The sequence below is a fragment of the Hyla sarda genome, chromosome 1, assembly GCF_029499605.1.
Source record: "Hyla sarda isolate aHylSar1 chromosome 1, aHylSar1.hap1, whole genome shotgun sequence".
In the NCBI taxonomy this organism is placed as follows: Eukaryota; Metazoa; Chordata; class Amphibia; order Anura; family Hylidae; genus Hyla; species Hyla sarda.
In genome coordinates, this window is record NC_079189.1 from 37,148,848 (window position 1) to 37,171,983 (window position 23,136).

General features: G+C 43.4%; 1 long non-coding RNA gene across 1 annotated transcript; it reads right to left on the reverse strand.

The window, feature by feature from the left end:
- Positions 1-1,369: 1,369 nt before the first annotated feature.
- Positions 1,370-22,477, reverse strand: LOC130300440 (uncharacterized). Its single transcript, XR_008851303.1, has 3 exons — positions 22,399-22,477; positions 7,220-7,270; positions 1,370-1,389 (listed from the first exon to the last, which is right to left on the reverse strand). It is a non-coding gene; the product is annotated as an uncharacterized LOC130300440 (long non-coding RNA).
- Positions 22,478-23,136: the final 659 nt, after the last annotated feature.

The following is a 23,136-nucleotide window of genomic DNA, read 5'->3' on the forward strand; positions in this document are numbered from 1 at the left end:
AGTTTTACACGGTTTTGCAGTAGAGTTTGAGCCATTGTTTTATTATTAATCACAACATTATATGACCATTAGGCATGATTTATGTATATTTATATCAATATTCCACACGTTCTCTGAAAGCCATTCACGGCCCTCCATTCCTGAGCTGAAGTGTCGAAGGAGCTTCGTCTTTATGATCCCCCTAATATTGTGGAGATCTAATGTTGTCATCCTCGGGCTGCTGTGCTTGAAGGCAAAAACCAGATAAAGCCTCGTTCACATCTGCATCAAAGGCTCCATTTGGGGACAGAAAACGTGACCAAGAGTCCATTGCACAACAGACACTGATGGATCCAGATGAATTGCATTTACCGAGGTTTATCTGGTGTCCACCTGGCAGCATTTGTCCTCTCAGGTCACCCTTATTGAATAGATTCTGCAATGAGCCCACTAAACAGAGCTCCAGCGCAGATAGGAACACAGCCTAACAGCAATTGAAGGAGTTAAAGGAGTATTCCAGGATCTAAAAATGTATCGCTTATCCTAAGGTTAGGGGATAAGTGTCAGATCGCAGGGGGGGCTGGGGAATCCGACCGGTGAGCCCAAAGAGTGCAGCGCTCCAGCTCTCCTATAGAGCTGCGTTGAGGGGGCATGTCAACTGCTTTGTGCAGTGGTCAAACACACCTCATCCAGGAGCAGAGCCAGAGCCCCGTTCGGGATATTTCAAGGGGGGGAGGGGGTCACCGTTCGGACCTCCCTGATCTGACACTTATTCCCTATCCTAAGGATACGTTTTTGTCTCCTCGAGTACCGCTTTCCGGTCTGTCCATATCACATTTGTCTATTGTGGTGTCAGGTGATGGTAATGTGCAAATTAACCATTTTGTGACGCCAGGGCGCGGTTAACACCATCCAAGGTTGAGACAGCTTCTCCTGGGCCAGGCACGGGGCAATAAATACTCCGACGCAAGGTTACAGATAACTGGCTTTACTGAGGCAGGATAAATGATAAAATCTGTTACAGCTCAGATTGGTACAAAGGGAGGTGCAGGGTAAACCTTGGAAGCTTATCGCCTTGCTGGGACTTGTAGTAGCATGAATTGTGCTGTAAATGACTGATTTGAATCCCCAGGACTGATTACTTGCCGCGAGGCTTTGACGTTTACCTAAGCACAGGGGACTTGCTTTAGAAGATGCGTGGTGGTAAGATTAGGCTTGTTAGATTTAGGCCTCCTCAGAACACCTCCCATTCTCTGTTCAGACTTTCTCCAGGCTGTACCTCAGCTTACACTGAACTCTCCTCTACTTCTCCGAGACTGACTCTGATCTCTGAACCCCCTTTATATGGGGCAAATTTGGACGATTCCCATTTGGGCTGACAGGTCACCTGGTTTACTTCTGCACATTCCCCTAAAAACAGGTTTTAACAGGATTAACGCAACAGGTACATAGAAAATGCCAGAACATAAACCATAGCAGAACATTGCATTATATTGAGTCCTGAGTAATGTGGGCCCAAGACGGACACTAAAGGCAACATCTGCCACACAGGATGGGCAGAATACTATATTCGGTACTGGATCAACACACATACTGTTGAAATATTTGTCTAACTATGTTGTGGTGTCCCGGTACTGGACTTAGTCCCGTACCTTAGTCGTAAGTCCCCACAGTCAGAGTTCCTCTATGCTGGTAGGGCTTCCCTGGCGGGTTAACCCCTAGTTGCCTCCTAATGTCATTAGAAAATGTATATATTTAATATATTTTATATATATTTATATATTTTATATAGTGTAGTTAATGTACAGGACCTTAGCTCATGTGATCACTAAGAATTGTGTTATGCTTAGGTTTAAGTACCTTTTGAGTTATGTGATAGGTCATGTGATGTACCATAATGCTTTGTACTAGGACTGACAGGTTTGGGGACCTATAAGCTTTGATCCTCACAGTTTCTCCATATGGACATGATGACATCACACAGTTCCTCTATATGGACATGATGACATCACACAGTTCCTCCATATGGACATGATGACATCACACAGTTCCTCTATATGGACATGATGGCATCACACAGTTCCTCCATATGGACATGATGACATCACACAGTTCCTTCATATGGACATGATGACATCACACAGTTCCTCTTTATGGACATGATGGCATCACACAGTTCCTCCATATGGACATGATGACATCACACAGTTCCTCTATATGGACATGATGACATCACACAGTTCCTCTATATGGACATGATGACATCACATAGTTTCTCCATATGGTCAGGATGACATCACACAGTTCCTCTATATGGACATGATGACATCACACAGTTCCTCTATATGGACATGATGACATCACACAGTTCCTCCATATGGACATGATGACATCACACAGTTCCTCTATATGGACATGATGGCATCACACAGTTCCTCCATATGGACATGATGACATCACACAGTTCCTTCATATGGACATGATGACATCACACAGTTCCTCTTTATGGACATGATGGCATCACACAGTTCCTCCATATGGACATGATGACATCACACAGTTCCTCTATATGGACATGATGGCATCACACAGTTCCTCCATATGGACATGATGACATCACACAGTTCCCCCATGTGGACATGATGACATCACACAGTTCCTCTTTATGGACATGATGGCATCACACAGTTCCTCTATATGGACATGATGACATCACACAGTTCCTCTATATGGACATGATGACATCACACAGTTCCTCCATATGGACATGATGACATCACACAGTTCCTCTATATGGACATGATGACATCACATAGTTTCTCCATATGGACATGATGACATCACACAGTTCCTCTATATGGACATGATGGCAATACACAGTTCCTCCATATGGACATGATGACATCACACAGTTCCTCCATATGGACATGATGACATCACACAGTTCCTCTATATGGACATGGTGACATCACACAGTTCCTCTATATGGACATGATGACATCACACAGTTCCTCCATATGGACATGATGACATAACACAGTTCCTCTATATGAACATGATGACATCACACAGTTCCTCCATATGGACATGATGACATAACACAGTTCCTCTATATGAACATGATGACATCACACATTTCCTCTATATGGACATGATGACATCACATAGTTTCTCCGTATGGACATGATGACATCACACAGTTCCTCTATATGGACATGATGGCAATACACAGTTCCTCCATATGGACATGATGACATCACACAGTTCCTCCATATGGACATGATGACATCACACAGTTCCTCTATATGGACATGATGACATCACACAGTTCCTCCATATGGACATGATAACATAACCCAGTTCCTCTATATGAACATGATGACATCACACAGTTCCTCCATATGGACATGATGACATCACACAGTTCCTCCATATGGACATGATGACATAACACAGTTCCTCTATATGAACATGATGACATCACACAGTTCCTCTATATGGACATGATGACATTACACAGTTCTTCCATATGGACATGATGACATCACACAGTTCCTCCATATGGACATGATGACATCACACAGTTCCTCCACATGGACATGATGACATCACACAGTTCCTCCACATGGACATGATGACATCACACAGTTCCACCACATGGACATGATGACATCACACAGTTCCTCCATATGGACATGATGACATCACACAGTTCCTCCATATAGACATGATGACATCACACAGTTGCTGTAGATTTGTCAACTTCACATCCATGGTGAGAATCTCCTGCTCCATCACATCCCAGCGGTGTTCTATTGGATGAGATCTGGTGACTGTGGAGGCCATTGGAGTCCAATGACCTCATTGTCACATATGAGATGATATGAGCTTTGTGACATGGTGCATTATCCAAAATTCCCAGCAGTATGTCCACTATTATTACAGGCAGGATTACAATGATAGGGGATACCAGTATGTATGTACATAAGACAGGATCAGGTCATTCACAAAATGTAACAGTCAAAGTTCCCCTACTCCAATCTCCTCTGTACAGTTCACAGGGTATGCCTACAAAACTTTTCTATTAAAATCAATGAGCCCCCTCCATTGCTCCAAAGAGTTTGCAATTTAGAAGGAAATAAGGGGGATACAAGCAGTAAAAGTACTTGTTCTGTAATGGTCCAGCCATACAAAATAGGGAAGTACCCATTGCCCTATCATACAAAACAATACCCATGTACATTTTTGGACCCAGATTTCACAGCTCAGCTAACAAGCTGTGAAAAAAGTGAAAGCTGAGCTGTGATTGGTCACTGTGGGAAAATCACTCCATTTTTTTCTCTCACACAGTTTGATAAATCTGGACCTTGGAGTGCATTAGGGTGGAAGGAGCAGGAGGGGACATTAATGAATAAAAGGTTTAGATCTTGAGAAATAATGGTGTTAATGGTGTTTCCTGGTATGGGTGAGGGCTAGGCCAAAGTACTAAGAGATACTAGGACAAGGTACTGGAGAGACAGACAGAGGCAAGTCTAGGTACAGGTCAGAGTCAGTGGCCGGCAGAGTACTACCGCAGTCATAGACAGGAAAACTAGTGTAAGGGGCAGCACAGGTTCACAGTCAACATGCTGGGTCATACACAGGAGTACCAACATGGTACATGAACTTAGGAAACAAGCAGAGGTCAAACCCTAAGGTCTTGTTCACACAGAAAAAAAAATTGGAATGTCACAGGTGGCCATATTAAAAAATAGTATGTTCACCGTCACTGGCTATTTTTCTTTTCTTTTTCTTTGTTTGTTCACTGTCAAAAGTACCGCTAGGAAATGCCCTTTCTCCATGGACAGGAATGCATTTCCAAGTGGATTCCACCAAAAGAACGAACAACTCAATTCTTTCGGTGGAGAGCGGAATCAGAAGTTCGCTGTGTGTACGGAGCAGCAGATCCCTATTGAAAACCATAGGACTTTTGGAATTTTCAAGCAGAATTTGCCTTGAAACTGAACAGCATATACAGTGGGGATCAAAAGTTTGGGCACCCCAGGTAAAAATTTGTATTAATGTGCATAAAGAAGCCAAGGAAAGATGGAAAAATCTCCAAAAGGCATCAAATTACAGATTAGACATTCTTATAATATGTCAACAAAAGATTTCCATCATTTACACTTTCAAAATAACAGAAAACAAAAAAAATGATGTCTGCAAAAGTTTGAGCACCCTGCAGAATTTATGGCATGCACTGTCCCCTTTGCAAAGCAGAGACCTGCCAGTGTCATGGATTGTTCTCAATCATAATCTGGGAAGACCAGGTGATGTCAATCTCAAAGGTTTTAAATGCCCAGACTCATCTGACCTTGCCCCAACAATCAGCACCATGGGTTCTTCTAAACAGTTGTCTAGAAATCTGAAACTGAAAATAGTTGACGCTCACAAAGCTGGAGAAGGCTATAAGAAGATAGAAAAATGTTTTCAGATGTCAATATCCTCTGTTTGGAATGCAATTAGGAAATGGCAGTCATCAGGAACAGAGGAAGTTAAAGCAAGATCTGGAAGACCAAGAAAAATATCAGACAGAACAGCTCACAGGATTGTGAGAAAAACAATTCAAAACCCATGTTTGACTGCACAATCCCTCCAGAAAGATCTGGCAGACACTGGAGTTGTAGTACATTCTTACACTATAAAGAGATACTTGTACAAATATGGTCTTCATGGAAGAGTCATCAGAAGAAAACCTCTTCTACGTCCTCACCACAAAAATCAGCGTTTGAACTTTGCAAATGAACATATAGACAAACCTGATGCATTTTGGAAACAAGTTCTGTGGACCAATGAGGTTAAAATTGAACTTTTTGGCCGGAATGAGCAAAGGTGCGTTTGGAGAAGAAAGGGAACAGAATTTAATGAAAAGAACCTCCGTCCAACTGTTATGCATTGGGGTGGATCAATCATGCTTTGGGGTTGTATTGCAGCCAGTGGCACAGAGAACATCTCACGAGTAGAAGGAAAAATGGATTCAATACAATTTCAGCAAATTTTGGATGCTAACTTAATGCCATCGGTGAAAAAGCTGAAGTTAAAGAGAGGATGGCTTCTACAAATGGATAATGATCCTAATCACACCTCGAAATCCACGGGGATTACATCAAGAGGCGTAAACTGAAGGTTTTGCCATGACCTTCACAATCTCCTGACCTCAACATAATTGAAAATCTATGGATAGACCTATAAAGAGCAGTGCATGACAGACAGCCCAGAAATCTCAAAGAACTGTCCATTTTAGGAACAGTCCAGAGCAGCATAAGTTTGCTAAGGGGATTTTCTCCTACTCTGGACAGTTCGTAAAATGGACAGAGATGTCAGCATGTCATGATTCACCAGAGAGCTCTGTGTTCCAAAAAGAAAATAATTTCCTCTGTAGTATTTAGCAGCTAATAAGTACTGGAAGGATTAAGATTTTTTAATAGAAGTAATTTACAAATCTGTTGAACTTTAAAAAAAAGTTTTCCACCGGAGTACCCCTTTAAGGGCTGTCCCCAAGCCCCAAACGCGTTCTCGCGTGTGTTTTTATGCATTTTGTTATGTTCAGTTCTTGTACCATGTTTTAATAGGTAAATTAAAAGTCAAGTTTTAACCACACCTGAAGGTGTGTGAGCTGGACCACCATTCCTTTGTCTGCTATTTTACAAATCTGTTTAATTATCTTGCATCAGTTAATAAAAAAAAAAAGGGGTTATCCAGTATAACAAAACTTATTTCCTATCCGCTTAGGGGATAAGTGTCAGATGTCGGGGGGTCTGACTGCTGGGACCCCAGCAATCTCCCACCCGGTGCCCAGCTCTCTTCATGAATAAAGTGTGTTGACCATGGCACCAAGCTGTGGTTGAGACATCCCCTCCATGCATCTCTATGGGAGAACCGAAGATACAACACAATTCATTAGACTTGTGCAATTCTTTTCGTAACGAACACGGAACAAAACAAATTTTCCCATTTTCGGATGTTCGTTACGAAAAGAATGCAAAAAAAAATCACAAAATCCCGAAAAAGCATACGAATATACAGTTAATGAATGCATTCGTTTACTAACGCATAACGAATATGCATGTTAACAAACAACGAATGCATTCGTTATCAGTATACCGAATGTCGGGGCCATGCATCAACTGTTATCCGGCAGCGCATAATGCTTAAGCTGCTGCCGGATAGCAGTTGAAGCAGCCCGGGCAGGTTCACGTACCTTTCCGCGCTGCTCCGGGCTTTCCTCCGGTGGGTCCTGGGCTGGTCCATTCTGTGGACAGATTAAACCAAAGTTGAGTTGTTTGGAAGAAACACACAACACTATTTGTGGAGAAAAAGAGGCACAGCACACCAACATCAAAACCTGTAAAGTATGGGGGTGGGGGCATCATGGTTTGGGGCTGCTGCTGCATCAGAGCCTGGACAGATTGATATCATCTAAGGAAAAATGAATTCCCAAGTTTATCAAGGCATTTTTCAGGAGAACTTAAGGCACCAGCTGAAGCTCAACAGAAGATGGATGTTACAACAGGACAATGACCCAAAGCATAGAAGTAAATCAACAACAGAATGGCTTAAACAGAAGAATATACGCCTTCTGGATTGGCCCAGTCAGAGTCCTGACTTCAACCCCATTGAGATGCTGTGACATGACCTCAAGAAAGCGATTCACACCAGACATCCCAAGAATATTGCTGAACTGAAACTGTTCTTGTAGAGAGGAATGGTCAATAATTACTCCTGACTGTTCTGCACGTCTGATCTGCAACTACAGGAAACATTTGGTTGAAGTTATTGCTGCCAAAGGAGGTTCAATTAGTTATTAAATCCAAGGGTTCACATACTTTTTCCACCTGCACTGTGAATGTTTACATGGTGTGTTCAATAAAAACTTGCTAACATTTAATTCTTTGTGTGTTATTAGTTTAAGCAGACTGGGATTGTCTATTGTTGTGACTTAGATGTAGATCAGATCACATTTTATGACCAATTTGTACAGAAATCCATATAATTCCAAAGGGTTCACATACTTTTTCTTGCAACTGTATGTGTCTTTGACATTTTTATCCAATAAATGGGACTTCTTGCACTGGCTACTTCTTACGCTGGGTTCACACTACATTTTGGACATACGGTGATGGATTTTTGCCCCGTATCCGGTTTTTCTGACTGGACCTAAAACCGTGGTATACCGCAATTTTAGGTCCGGTCAGAAAACCGGATAGAGGGCAAAAATGAGTCGACCAGAGTCACTATCTGACTCCGGTTAGCTCATTCACATGAATGAGATCAAGGCCTGGTCCAGCTGGGATACGGGAGCGCCCGGTTTTTACTCCCCCCAGCCGGATACGGTGACCGTATGTCCAAAACGTAGTGTGAACCCAGCCTTATCTTGGATTTATGCTTTTTGTGGCCCATCACCTGCCGTGAAGTGGACGAGCTGAATTACTGCACTTCTTTATGAAAAGAGGTTGTCCTCTGTAGACAGTCACCTTCATGCCTTTGAAAAGAATGTCTATTGTAAACCACAGGGATATTGGGACCAGAGAATATTTTCTATTGTAGTTACGTTCCCATTGTTGATTTTCTGGCTGCGGCACCAACTTTACTTTGAGTCCTATGATGTATCCTTCAGGAACACATCCAACAAACTAAGGTGAAGACAACTGTTAATACCGTACAGTAAATAATTTCTGAAACTGCTGCGTGAGCGCGAGATGCTGAGAGAGTTCCAGATGCTTATTACAATATTTTTTTTATCTCTTTTACTTCCCCACTTTGTTAAATGTTTTTATAGGGCTGTATTTCAAGTGGCTGCCCTTTACACGAAGCATGGTTCAGACTTGCTCAGAAAAGAGACTCTGGCGCTGTATCGATGTGGTACCTCCTGGAGCTGTCAGTATAAATACTTTTTGCTTCTTTCTTGCCTGCCCTTTCTTTCTTAGCCATCCATGAAATGATTTTGCCAGGATAAAACAAGACAAAACACCCCAAACACCCAGCGACACTTCTCTAACCTTGAACTGAAACAGCAACTAAACACAATTGTAGTGTCTGGAATCTACTGCTCGACAGCTACATTAAAATGCTGACTATGGACATAGGAATAAAAATAATATGATTATTATTATTATTATTTTTACCTATAGTGAATCTTTTATCAATTTTCAAAATGAATGTTCAGTGTTTTAGAAAAGAAAACGTGCCCCCTTTTTCAATGACCCAAATAACTACATATATAAGAGCAAGATAAGAATGCCTCTATATGAGGGGACCAGACACTGGTGCCCCATAGAAGTGGGCCACAAAAAATCCCATCAACACCAGACACAAAAACCATTTACAAAAATGTGAGCAAAGACGGCCCTCATAACTGTGTTTGCTTTTACATTTGCTTTACTTTATAGCGAGTATTGTTAGACTCGTAGTGTCTGCAACTCCAGAATACAATTAGTTCACATGGTTCTGGGAATGTAGCTATGAAGGGTGTAGAATTAGTAGTCCCATCTGAGTTCAATGGCCACTTTGTTACATATAACAGTACTATAAAAGAGATGTTTGAAGGGGGCTTTTAAGATTTTCCACTGGGGGCCAAAGGCCTCAAATTATATCTCTTTAAAGGGGTATTCCACCACCAGGTTAATAAAAAATAAAAAAACATCACTAAAAACGCATTGTTTTACCCGTCAGACCCAGATCTGAAATAAGTACAATTAATTTGGAGGTCTCTTCTTATGTCAGATAATCAATGTGCTTACTGGTTTAGCAGTTGCTCAGTACTACCTTACCCAGAATGCATTGCTTCCCCTCAGCTCTTCATCACAGTTCTCCCGCCCTGCTCACTCCCCTTTCATAATATTCCTCAGCCACAGATGCTGAAGCACATGTCTCTACACAGCAGACTGTTTGATCACACAGCAAGTCTGTAAAAGCAGTTGTATTCTTTCCCTGTCTGTTCCTCTGCCTGTTGCATTGTTCAGCACAAGGCGGCATGCTGTAACCACACTTCATTCTTCTGTAAATGTCCCATAAAATATATATATATATATATATATATATATATATATATATATATATGTATATGTGTATATTACAGAGAGATGTTGATGTAGCTGGAGGGGCTGGTCAGAGGTGATGACATCACTCAGGGGGAGGGGCTATAGCCTATAGACCAGACCCAGCCGTGCCTCTTAAGAGAGCAGAAGATGATTTGTTGTCACAGGACAGAGGGATAAGTTGGGAGCTGCGAGATAACACCAAACTGACAGGACTACACAACTTTCTGTCAGGGGTAAATCACTTAAAAAAATAATAGAATTACCACACTTTGGTGCTATGGATACGTTTTTGCCCCACAGCAGTTAAATAATGCCACGATATTGGGTCCCTGTTAGACCATTTAAGGGGTTGTCTGAAAAATCACATAGAGTTTGATTGGCAGCAGCGCTATTAAGGACTTAATCTGCTTAGTTATAATCCACATGTAAGTATAAGTGACAGGTAATAAGATTTATATGTACACCTTCTCCAGAATATCGCAAACACTATTACTCCTGAGAGTTTCGGAGCGTATTATGTTATTTACCAGGAACATGTTACCTTTCAAGCTGTCTGTGTCATTGCTGCCGTTTCGGTCCGGTCCTCCGGTATAAGCTGGTTTGTATTGATGATCTGGGTGTGAGAGAATGTCCGTGCAGCAGCAAGGAGATCTGCCCCGGCCGGAGGCATCTCTACCTGCGTGCTGCAAAAGTGAAAGGAGCTGAGTCCCATAGCTGAGAGAGACATCACTGCAGATACATGCAAAGAGGTTCTGCAGCACTCCAAAGAATATTCAAATAGTGGTTTTATTTTCCCATAAGAAAGTGAAACAACGTTTCACTGGTCTCACACCGGCTTTTTCACTACAGACAGCTAGTTGGGCCAAAAAGGTTACTCCAACGTCGTTTTGGAAAAAAGGCGTTTTCCTTCTTCAGGGGTACCCTGGCCTCCAGAGACTCAGCTATTTATACTCTTCACTATTATCAATCCTGTATTTAAAAGCTTCTACTTGTAGTGGGCTATATGGTCATGTATCCATTTTCATTATATTAAACCATTTATGCAGAGTATGGCCCATGGAACCTGGATATCTTGGAGTAAAAAAATGCATGCAGAAACACATTGGGGACAAATGGGGACAAAGTCAAATGTGTCAAAAAGTTTTTTTCTGTTATCCCGGAAAGACAAACATTTTAAAATCAACATTTAGGCCAGAAGGAACCAATGTGTTGAGGTTAAACATACATCTGCCTTCAGCTTTAGATAGTTGAGATAAATTGTTCCCTCCTCTCCAATGTGGATGTATACATTCAATCCCATAAAAATGGGATCCTTGGAAAGATGCATTGTGCTTTTCCATGTAGTGCTTGGACAAGGGGGCGTCCCTGATATTTTCTCTCTATATTGTACACATGCTCCCCGATGCGTTTTGATAACAACCTTTTAGTACGCCCTATATATATGTTTCACCACAATGCCATATATAACCCCCTCATGACTTACAATTAATATGGGTATTGATTTTCTTTTCAAAAATTCCATCTTTATCTGGTAGAAGGCTGAAATTTGGGGATTTTTTTATTAATATAAAAAAAATCCCAAAATGTAAGCCTTCTACTACACACCTAAGATTCCTAAGTCAAAAGAGAACCCTCCAGGCAGACTAATTACATCTGGAGGGGTATGTCTAACCTCTAACCTCTTCAGATACGTAGACACACATCTGCAAAAATGTGTGTCAAAACTACCCGCCTTTTTAAAGGATATAAAACATGTTTTACAAATTTTACAAAATATTAAATGGGAGTCTGACTTTGTCCTAGGGACTTTGGACGTCACTTCTCTATACACAGTAATTGAACATCAAAAGGGCCAAGCTGCTTCAGAATTATTTTTAAACCAAGAACCAGAATTTTTTAACCCCTCAGGTGAATTTTATTGGTGAATGTATTGATTTTTTTATCCTTACTCATAATTATTTTATTTATAATGAGCATTTTTATTTACAGCAGTGGGGCACCGCCATGGGGATCAGATTTGTGTCAAGTTATTTGAATTTATACATGGGGTACTGGGAATGACTTTCCATACATCCTGGCACCAACTTGGTGGAAAATCTGGTCCTATGGTGGCGCTTCATAGATGACATCATTTTTATATGGAAAGGGGATGAACTCAGTCTGACCGAATTTTTAACAATCTTAACCACATAGGACCCAGGGCGTACAGGTACGCCTTAGCTCCCTGGTACTTAAGGACCCAGGGCATACCCGTATGCCCGTGGGAATTTCGGTCCCCACCGCGCGCCAGGTGGGGACCGGGGTGACTGCTGTTATCTATCAGCAGGCACCCCGCGCAAATGCCCAGGGGGTGATCAGACCCCCCATGTCGGCGATTTGCGCCGATTCCAGGTCATACGGGTCTATTGTGATCCGGTGACCCAGAATATAAGGGGGATCGCGGTTGTCCAAGACACCCACGATCCCCCTGAAGGGTTAGGAGTGAGGTGGCAGGGGTGCCACCCGTTCTATCCCTGCTATTGGTCGTCAAGAAGCGACAACCAATAGCAGATTGGGGAGCGGGGGGATTAACTTTTGGTTTACCCACTCTGCCCACCCACAATAGGCGGGGCAGAACAGGAAACCTGACACGGACCGTCGCCGAAGTCCACTTACCCATCAGCGGCAGCAGCAGGCAGCGATTGGCGGCAGAGATCGACGAAAGAAGAGGACGGCGATGCTGCTCCCTGGATCCTACGGAAGCCGGTGAGTTACCTAGCAACATCTGGAGGGTTACAGTCTGAGTGGTCTCTAAACTGCAGCCCTCCAGATGTTGCAAAACTACAACTCCCAGCATGCCCAGAAAGCTGTTTTCTGTGTGGGCATGCTGGGATTTGTAGTTTTTCAACAGCTGGAGGGCTGCAGTTTGGAGATCACTTTGCAGTGATCTCTAAACTGGGGCCCTCTAGATCTTGAAAACCACATCTCCCAACATGCCCACACAGCAGTTTGCTCTCTGGTCATGCTGGGATTTTTAGTTTTGCAACATCTAGAGGGCCACAGTTTGGAGATCACTGTGCAGTGGTCTCTAAACTGTAACCCTTCAGCTGTAGCAAAACTGCAAATCCCAGCATGCCCAAACAGCAAACAGCTGTCTCGGCATGCTGGGAGTTGCAATTGCGTACCTCCAGCTGTTGCATAACTACATCTCCCAGCATGCCCTTTTGGTGATCAGTACATGCTGGGAGTTGAAGTTTTGCAACAGCTGGAGGCACACTGGTTGGAAAATACTATGTTAGGTAACAGAACCTAACTGAAGGTGTTCCAACCAGTGTGCCTCCAGCGGTTGCAAAAGTACAACTCCCAGCATGCATGGTCTGTCAGTACATGCTGGGAGTTGTAATTTTGAAACAGCTGGAGGTTTGCCCCCCCCCCCCCCCATGTGACTGTACAGGGTACATTCACACGGGCAGGTGTACAGTGAGTTTGCTGCTTCAAGTTTGGGCTGCAGCAATTTTTTTGCCGCAGCGCAAACTCCTAGCGGGAATCTCACCGTAATCTGCCAGTGCGAATGTACCCTAAAAACACTGCACTACACTACACTAACACATAATGAAAGGTAAAGCACTACATATACACCCCCTTACACTGCCCCCCCCCCCAATAAAAATGAAAAACATATTGTACGGCAGTGTTTCAAAAACATAGCCTCCAGCTGTTGCAAAACAACAACTCCCAGCATTTCCAGACAGCCACTGACTGTGCAGGCATGCTGGGAGCTAAGCAACAGCTGAAGGCACCCTGTTTGGGAATCACTGGCGTAGAATACCCCTATGTCCACCCCTATGCAATCCCTTATGTAGTCCTCAAATGCGCATGGCACTCTATCACTTTGGAGCCCTGTCGTATTTCAAGGAAACAGTTTAAGGCAACATGTTGGGTATTTCCGTACTCGGGAGAAATTGCACTACAAATTTTGGGGGGCTTTTTCGCCTTTTACCCTTTATGAAAAGGAAAAGTTGGGGGCTACACCAGCCTGTTAGTGTAAAAAAATAAAAATAATTTTTACACTAACATGCTGGTGTTGCCCCATACTTTTTCTTTTCACAAGTGGTAAAAGCAAAAAAAGACCACCAAAATTTGTAACACAATTTCTCCTGAGTAAGGAAATACCCCATATGTGGGAGCAAAATGCTCTGCAGGCGCATAACAAGGCTCAAGAGTGAGAGCGCACTATGTACATTTGAGGCCTAAATTGGTGATTTGCACAGGGGTGGCTGATTTTACAGCGGTTCTGACATAAATGCAAAAAAATAAATACCCAGATGTGACCCCATTTTGGAAACTACACCCCTCACGAAATGTAACAAGGGGTATAGTGAGCCTTGTTAAAGAATTTTCATTAAAGTTGGATGGGAAAATGAAAAAAAAAATGTTTCACTAAAATGCTGGTGTTACCCTAAATTTTTCAGTTTCACAATGGAAAATTGGAAAAAAGCCTCCAACCCCATTTCTTCTGAGTAAGAAAATAGCCCATATGTGGATGTAAAGTGCTCTATGGGTGCACTACAATGCTCAGAAGAGAAGGCGCGGCATTGGGATTTTGAAGAGAAAATTTGTCCGGAATTGAAGGCCACGTGTGTTTACAAAGCCCCCATAGTGCCAGAACAATGGACTCCCCCCAAATGTGACCCCATTTTGGAAACTACACCCCTCACGTAATGTAATAAGGGGTACCATGAGCATTTATGCCCCACAGGTGTCTGACAGATTTTTGGAACAGTGGTCTGTGAAAATGAAAAACTAAATTTTTCATTTTCAGAGCTCACTGTTCCAAAGATCTGTGAAACGCCAGTGGGGTGTAAATACTCACTGCACCCCTTATTAAATTCTGTGAGGTGTGTATTTTCCGAAATGGGGTCACATGTGTGGGGGGGGGGTCCACTGTTCTGGTACCACGGGGGGCTATGTAAACACACATGGCCCCTGACTTCCATTCCAAACAAATTCTCTTTCCAAAAGCTCAATGGCGCTCCTTCTCTTCTGAGCATTGTAGTGCTCCAACTCTCCAACTTTAGAAAAAAGTCCTCAAACAACTGTGGGGTGTTAAGGCTCACTGTACCCCTTGTTACGTTCCTTAAGGGGTGTAGTTTCCAAAATAGTATGCCATGTGTATTATTTTGTTCTGGCACCACAGGGGCTTCCTAAATGTGACATGCCCCCCAAAAAAAACATTTCAGCAAAATGTGTTTTCCAAAAGCCAAATGTGACTCCTCCTCTTCTGAGCATTGTAGTTTGCCCACAGAGCATTTTATGTCCTAGCATGGGATATTTCCATACTCAAAAGAAATGGGGTTACGAATTTTGGGTCATTTTCTCCCATTACCTTTTATAAAAATGGTAAATTTGGGGGAAAAAACTGCACTTTAGTGAAAATTATTTTTTCCTTTTACACATCCGACTTTAACGAAAAGTCAAACACCTGTGGGGTGTTAAGGATCACTGGACCCCTTGTTACGTGACTTGAGGGGTGTAGTTTCCAAAATGGTATTCCATGTGGGGGGTTTCTGCCGTTTTGGCACCATAGGAGCTTCCTAAATGTGACATGCCCCCCAAAAACCATTTCAGCAAAATTCACTCTCCAAAATACCATTGTTGCTCCTTCCCTTCTGAGCCCTCTACAGCGCCCGGCGAACACTTGACATACACATATGAGGTATTTCCTTACTCAAGAGAAATTGGGTTATAAATTTTGGGGGACTTTTTCTCCTATTACCCCTTGTAAAAATTCAAAAGCTGGGTCTACAAAAACATGCAAATGTAAAAAATGAAGATTTTGAATTTCCTTCTTCACTTTGCTGCAATTCCTGTGAAACACCTAAAGGGTTAACACACTTACTGAATGTCATTTTGAATACTTTGAGGGATGCAGTTTTTATAATTGGGGCATATATGCAGTATTTCTAATATGAAGGCCCTTCAAATCCACTTCAAAACTGAAATGGTCCCTAAAAAATTCAGATTTTGAAAATTTTGTGAAAAATTGGAAAATTGCTGCTGAACTTTGAAGCCCTTATAATGAAAATATAAAGTAGACATATTGCATATGTGAATCAATATATAATTTTATTTGGAATGTCTGTTTTCCTTATAAGCAGAGAGCTTCAAAGTTAGAAAAATGCAAAATTTTCAATTTTTTCAACAAATTTTGGAATTTTTCACCAAGAAATGATGCAAATATCGACAAAAATTTTCCGCTAACATGATGTAGAATATGTCACGAAAAAAATATCTCGGAATCAGAATGAAAAGTAAAAGCATCCCAGAGTTATTAATGCTTAAAGTGACAGTAGTCAGATGTGCAAAAAATGGCCGGTCCTTAAAGGGGTACTCCGCCCCTAACATCTTATCCCCTAATGTAATGATGGGTGATACAGGGGACGGAGCAGCGTGACATCATGGCTCCGCCCCTCGTGACATCACGACCGGCCACCTTAATGCAAGTCTATGGCAGGGGCATGACCTCCGCCACGCCCCCAGACTAATATTGAGGGGGCGGGCTGTGAGGTCGCGAGGGGCAGAGCCGTGACATAACAATGCTCCGGCCCCTGTATTGCCCGTCATTACGCACAGAGCGAACTTGCTCTGTGCAGTAATGACAGCGGGGTGCCGCAGCGGCGATCCCGGGGGTCCCCAGCAGCGGGACCGCGGCAATCTAACATCTTATCCGCTATCCTTTTGATAGGGGATAAGGATAAGATGTCTAGGGGCAGAGTACCCCTTTAAGGTGAAAAACAGGCTGGGTCCTTAAGGGGTTAAATAAAAATGAATTTTATCATAATTTTACTCCGGCAATAAGTCAGACTGAGATCAACTTTTTAGATCTGACTATTTATATGGACAATGGGTGTTTGTGTACTAAAACTTATCAAAAAGCAACCAATAGTGACAGCTTTATCCCTACACCTCCCATTGTGGCTTGAAAATATATATCTAGAAGCCAATTTGTGAGACTCCGTAGGAATTGCACACAGGAATAGGAATTTGAAAAGGAAGCTGTGGATTTACAGAAAAAAATTGAAAATAAAAGTTATGATATTGACATTCTTACCCAGACAATTAATGAAGTACACAAACTGGACAGAATCTCTTTATTAAGAGATAAGAATATAAGTACACAAGATGCCAGCGAAGGTACAGGGGAAATTACAGTCAAAATACCAATAATCACCACCTATAATTCTCACAGTTTCCTTCTAAAAAAAGATCATAAAAAAACATAGCGGTATTTTACAGGGTGATAGAACGATTGGAGAACTGCTACCTAAAAATCTGTGTTTTGTGTTCAGAAAAACACAGAATATAGGAAACATGGTAGCCCAAACAGTAAAAAAATTCCAAAGGGACAAAAAACACTAAAAATGCTTTTTTTCCCCCAAAACACATTTTTTTCCCCCCTGCCATATGAGCAAAGCATGCAAACTCAAAGGAGTAAATGAACTGAAATTAACAGTAAAAAATAAAGATAGGACCTTTGAGAAGAAAATCAATACCTATATTAATTGTAAGTCGGTGGGGGCTATATATGGCATCGACTGCCCTTGTGGTAAATCATCATATATAGGGCCTAATAAAAGGTTGTCATCAAAATGCAACAGGGAGCATGTGTACAATATAGAGAGAAAATATCAGGGACACACACCCCTTGTCCAAGCACTACATGGACAAGCACAATGCATCTTTCCAAGGATCCAATTTTTATGGGATTGAATGTATACATCCACATTGGAGAGGAGGAAACTATATATATCAACCATCTAAAGCTGAAGGCAGATGGATGTTTAACCTCAACACATTGGTTCCTTTTGGCCTTAATGTTGATTTTGAAATGTTTGCCTTTCTGGGATAACAGAAAAAAAACTTTTTGATACGTATGTAAGCAGATGTAGCAGAGGGGAACCCGTAGCAGAATAGTGCCTTGACAAGGGGTTTAGTTCTTCCAGTGGGTAATATGCATTTATGGGGGGTTGCTTTGCATGAGGCAGTGGTTAGTCGGGGCTGGAGTTAAGGGAAATGGGGGGGTCAATAGTTCAAGGGGTGGGGGCTAAGAGGTTACTTAAGGGCGGGTAGGGTAGGAGTTTTCTCAGTGGCAGTAAAGATCCTACCTGAAAGTTTGGCTGCACGTCTCTCGGTCCTCCCCTCATGGATTTGGAGGCCTTCTTCGGGCAGCTGCGGGAGGCGGCAGAACGTCATGGTGATGCGTGGTTTCGGGAGCAGGTCCGGTCTGTGCTGGGTGGAGGTTCTGCGGACGGACAGGTGGTGGCTTCCTCTCCTGCAGGGCGGCGGCACGGGACCCCCCGGTTCCATCACCCGGAGCGGTTAAGTCCGGAGATTACCCCGCAGAGGGTGAGTAGTCCCAGCAGTCCCTCCCGGGGACCTGCGGTGGCGGGGACTTCATCTGCAGCGGGAGCTGCGAATTTGACTTCAGGGAAGGCTGCGGGGGGGGGGGGGGGAGGCAGGGTCAAGCTCTGCTCCTCCTCCTTCATGGTGCAGTGGCAGGTCTAGTGGGGCTGTTTCCCCTGCCCGGTCCCCGGGCTCGGGTGAGTCACGGCGCGGGAGAAGCAAGGATCCAAAACGTGGCAGTTCCAGCAGGGGAACTGGCTTCCAGCACGTCACAGCTGCAGGGGCTGTACGGGTGTGTGTCCTCTTCTGATGTGTATTTACAATTGATCGCTAAGCGATCACTAGAACCCTATATTTCCCACCCAATATAAAACTTAACGTTTAATGAGCCAAGATTAAACTAACCCCACACATAGACTTCCGTATTCCACTATTGGCATGTCACTGCATGCTATCTGATAAGAGTGATTCATTTGTGGCTGCAGTCCACAATCTGTAGGTGTGAGACAAATTAAAATATAACACATTGCCCGCCCGCCCGAGGTTTCCCCACAAGCTGTGGCTTTATCAAGGGCTAAGAGGCAAGTGGCGGGCAAACAAGCCTTGCTGGGGTTTAAATAACCTCCTATCTCTGACATCACTAACACATGTCACTTCCTGTGTAGACATTGGATCTGATTGGTCACGATCCTATACAGGTTCTTTTCAACCAATAGTTGTCAACCCACTGGCTAATCAACATGTTCCAAGATGCATCATGTTGTAATTGCTTGATTGACAACAACATCAGCCTATCAGATCACTCCATTCATACCTCTATCTTCCCTATTGGTGCCAAGGCTGTCCACGTATATGCGCCGCTTCTTCTGCGCTAACAGAAAGGTTCCTGAGCAACCGAGCCGGGCGCATGCGCGGTCAGGATGAGCAGAGGAACGTGCGTGAATATTTAGTCATTGTAACATCGGGACTGAACCAAGCTGCGCGAGAGACATATGCGCCGACACTTAGCCGATTTTCTCTTCTTGTTACATTATTACAATCCTCATTGTCTGCATCTGAATGAACTTGCAGTAACTTGGTTACAGCCCGACTAGATACTATATGTTACTGTGTAGACTCATAACCATAGTGAGAGCACCGCTATCTCACTATCTAATTTACTAGATTAATGAAATGACAGTTCGGCAGTATTAGGGGGATGAATTGTCTATCATAATTATATATAATTATGATAGACAATTCATCCCCCTAATACTGACGAACTGTCATTTCATTAATCCAGTAAATTAGATAGTGAGATAGCGGTGCTCTCACTATGGTTCTCGGTGTCGGGCCTTTAGCTTTTCCATCAATTCGTCCATTTTGGCCTCCTGACGGGCCCTTTCCCTCTGCGTCCTAGGGACCAGTGGAAGGGACCTCCCAGGCAGGGGTTGGAGAACATCATGCATGTACTGGATCATTTCGGGTTCATCCCCAAAGGTCCATTTAGGCAATCTTGGTGAGCGCGGTCGTGCACTCGGCAAAGCAGACAGGGGTATTTCTGGCTCAGGGCTGGTGGAGGAAGAAAATGCAGCTTCTTATGGGGTACTCACAGAAGACTCCTCCATCGGGATCTCAGCCCACGAACCCCATGTCCGGTGGTGAGGGGACAGTCTCACCGATGAAGATGCTCCATGTGTCCCAGCGATTTCCCCTGGAGGGTTATCCGGCCAGTCATTGTTGGGCAACAGGGGAAGATTGCAGGCCCCCCTCTTCATCCAATGATAACTGCTGAAGACCGTCGGCAAGGTCGTGGAATAGTTGGGCTGCGACCGCCGCAACTTTCCTTTGCTCCGGCGCCATCTTGGTGCTCACGCCACGTGGAACGCTGCTCTCCGCCATGTCTGTACTCTCCATCTCTTCCTTGTGCAGACTGAATAGGTCGTTGTGCAGGGCTCCTTTTATAATGGGCTTCTCCAAAATGGCTGCAGGCCGGAAGGACGTCATCGGTGCAGCCCCAACTTCCGGTCCCCGCAGAAACAACAGCAGTGAATTTAAGTTCCCTTTTGGCTGCGACACATTTACTTGATAGCCACGCTCAGGGGCGGGTGGTGGTGCAGCACAGGCCTTTTTTGCGCGCTTTTCTGGCAGCAGGTTAACTCTTGTATCGCTGACCGGACCAGAGGATCGCAGCATATATTCACTTCTCACTTTACACATTTCTGCAGCCAATAAATTTTCGCCTCCCCCCTTACTTTTCGCGTGTGCTCTCTGCACGCAACACCATCCACACAATTCCGTACACTTAAATGGTGCTTCATAACACATTGATAAAGTCTTTTACATAGGGGGGGGGGGGGGGGAGAGTACACTTTAACTGGTGGCAACAGCTGTAGGCACACACCCATATCCTGTTCGTAAGATGCCAAAAAGCTATGTGATCACCCGGGGGTGTAGGGTATATGGGGTGTAGCGGTGCGGTAATTAAAGGGTGTCTGATTAACCCTTTCTATTCGTGACGCCAGGGTGTGGGTTCCTCTGCAATGCTTGTCCTACCGCTACCTTTCCCAAGAGAGATAAGGAGGTATGGAATAATTGAATGTCCACAACTGGAGAGTTTGCTTAAAACAGTCGGAACTTTTACTGAAGATTTTATGCTAGCTTTATAACCGTAACAGTCTCTGTACAAGCAAAATCTCTTAGAGATTGACAGTGGTTGAGACCTTAAGCGTTTTAAAATCCGCAGACTGATATGCGTTGTTCCGCTGAATTTAGGGGATTTAGTTGAGGTCCAGCAGTCACGCTAGCTTTAGCGGGGATTTTGTTTAGGACTCACAGTTTGATTGAGGCTGAGGTCGGCAGGCTTCAGGCCTAGAGTGTCTTTGTAAGTTGCGCAGATCCGTCCTGATAGTCCGGCATCCACGAGAGCAGCAACCCAAGAGAGCGATCATTGGCTAGAGCTCCCTTATATGGTCAGGGGCTGGACTTGAGCTGATTGGTCCAGTACTTCTGTCAATCATCTTTACAAAGGGTTATGGGTAAACATGTGACCCAAGGACCTCCAAAGGTCCTCCAACATACCATAGATGAATCAACAAGTTACATGACCGAAGGTCCTGCGACGCTACAAAGGTAAGCATACTAATATACATTATATTAAATATGTACACATAAACATTATAAAATTTGAGAAGGAGGAGGCTGTCCCACCGGGGAGACCCTACCTGAACGTTGTAAGTCTGACTTTGGGGACCACCATACAAGGTACGGTATGCACTAGGGTACCGGGACACCACACTGAGTTGCCCATAGCAACCAATCAGATCTCTTATTTCATTTCTGAAAAGGCCTGTGAAAAATGAAAAAAAAAAAAAACAATCTGATTGGTTGCTATGGGCAACTCAGCAACTTTTCCTCTGGACAGGTTTTGATAAATCTCCCCCTATGTGATTTTTCTCTTAAAGAACATGCCAAAACCATTGCAATTTGTGATAACACTAAATTAGAAATTTAAATGTTTTGGGGTAATAGTTTTATTTAAAAATAAAATAAAATTTCTGATGCCCCTCTAACAGCTATGTGATAGCTTGGGGGTGTAGGGTAGGGTAGGTAGGGTGTAGCCGTGCAGTGATGAAAGGGTGTCGTATTAACCCTTAACTGCCGTGACGCCAGAGTGCGGGTTCCTCTCTGTATATGTATCCTACCGCCACCCATCCCAGGAACGATTGGGAGGAATAAAGGATTGTCCACAACTGGAATTTTAGTAAACTGAAGATAACTTTACTGCAGATTTTATGCAGGTTAAACATAGTAACAGTCTTTACAGAGGACTGGACTTTAGGCTCCTCACAGGTTTGGTTGGGACCTTGTAGGGAATAAGCTTGGAGGATTTGCGTTACACTGTTCCACTGGATTTAGGGGTATTGTTTAGGTCCAGCAGTCACGTAGGATTAACAGAATTTGGATTAAGTAGACTCACGGTTTAGTAAGGCTCTGGATTGGTAGGCTTCAGGCCTAATTTGTCTTGTAGGTAAGCACAGAGCTCCGCTCGCTGTCATATCCCAAGGGAAAGAGCCGGACAAGAGAGCGAGGATTGGATAACAGCGCCCTTATATCTAAAGAGGCAGGCTTCAAGCTCATTGGTCCCCCAGACCTGTCAGTCCTAATACAAAGCATTGTGGTACATCACGTGACATGAGCACATGACCTGGAAGGTCCTTAACCTTAGCAGAACAACATAATTATTAATCATGTGACCTAAGGTCCTGGAAGCAACAGTTACACTATTCAATATATAAAATATATACATAAAATTAAAGAAGGAAGAGGTGACTAGGGGTTATCCTATCAGTACGGAGGAACTCTGATTTTGGGGACTTATTACACAAGGTACAGTACACGTACAGTATTGGGACACCACAGCTATTACAATTCTTATTCATGGACCATAAGTGAGATATGTGAATTATTATCCCAGTCCCTTCAGGCTGCCTAGTAAAACAGAGGAGGCACTACTAGTCTCAATTTAACATGGGATCTGGAGGGCCCCATAGCATACATGACCATCCATACCATAAAAGAGGGCACACAACAAAGACCTATTCAGTGCCACAGATATCATTACTGTTGATCAATAAAACCTCCATGTCTGCCACAGAACGTTGACCAAATGACAGTAATGCTAACCTCGAACACTCACATAAATGTCAGTCACAAA